Source organism: Cherax quadricarinatus, chromosome 78 (genome assembly GCF_038502225.1).
Source record: "Cherax quadricarinatus isolate ZL_2023a chromosome 78, ASM3850222v1, whole genome shotgun sequence".
Taxonomy (NCBI): domain Eukaryota; kingdom Metazoa; phylum Arthropoda; class Malacostraca; order Decapoda; family Parastacidae; genus Cherax; species Cherax quadricarinatus.
This window is the reverse complement of record NC_091369.1, coordinates 5,246,372-5,247,762: the sequence shown is the minus strand read 5'-3', so window position 1 is coordinate 5,247,762 and position 1,391 is coordinate 5,246,372.

The following is a 1,391-nucleotide window of genomic DNA, read 5'->3' as shown; positions in this document are numbered from 1 at the left end:
AGGGTCACTCCACCTCAATACCTTTGTGACTCCTCCCTTATTTCTCTTTATTTTGTTTCACGAGAATGCTGCTGTAGGCCTATTGACCCATGCTATGCAGCTCCAGTTCACACCCACTCATATACCCGTCTAACTGAAATTTAAATTTACCCAAAGTTTTTGCCTCATTGGCTCTACCTGGGGAGGTTTGTTCCACTCATCTACAATTCTATTGCCAAAGCCAGACTTGGGGTAAGTCTGCCAATGTTGATTCACTGGTGTACCACATTGCTTCACAACTTGTCATTGGCTGGTTAAAAATAATGAGAGGGTCCCACTCATTACACCCTTAATATCTGCTTCACTGGTCGGGAAGGACATATGCCGAATAAAATATAACATATTCTTAGCATGCTACAGAACCTTACATTTGTCTCTATTGAATTTTGTCTGCCACTTCTCTGACCACAACATCAAACTATCCAGGTTATCCTGTAACTTTCTAGTCTCCTCTTCAGATATTATTGGCGACTTATGTAGTGTCATCGGAAACATACTCTTGTCATTATTTATTCTCTTATCTATGTTATTTATGTATATTGTGAACAAGGGTCCCAAACACTGACCCCTCTGTCACACCACTTGTAAAGAGCCTCCATTCTGACTTTTCCCCATTAATGAAAATTCTCTATTACCTATGGATCAGCCTCGATTCAGGAGATAATTCTTCTCCTATTCCATGTGCCGCTACTTTCTTAATTGGTCTCTTGTGTGGAATTTTACCAAAGGTGTCACTGTAGTCTGTATACACAATATCATATATTCTTTTCCTTGATCTCCTACCTGGAATATTTTTGTGAAAGAGGCTAGTAAATCCACCTGACAAGAATTCCACTTCGTAAAATCGTGCTGAGATTCACTGACCAAACCATATATTTCAAGGTTGCTTCGAATTGAATCACCATTCATATTTCACCAATTATTGATTCCACCAAATTTTCCACAATTGAGGTTAGGCTGATTGATCTATAATTTGAAGGCTTGTAAATGGTACGACATTTGTCGTCTTACACTTATCCGGTACGATGTTCATTTACGTTGATCTACTGAAGATATTAACTAGTGGTTTGTTATTGTCCTAATATTCCATTAGAACCCATGATAGCAGTTAGTTCATCAGGGCCCAGTGACTTGTTAGGCTTTAATCTGCCTAGTTGTTCGAGGACCATGTCACTGGTTACTTTGATATTAAATAGTTTATTTTCGTCCTGTTCAGTATAATTAATATTTCCTCTAATCAGAAAGGAAAAAATATAAAGGAAAACGAAAAGTGGACCACATATTCGGAAACTTGACCGAAATATAGCGGGCACTAGCGGCTTACTCTTCTGTTGTGGATCCACATTTCGTAT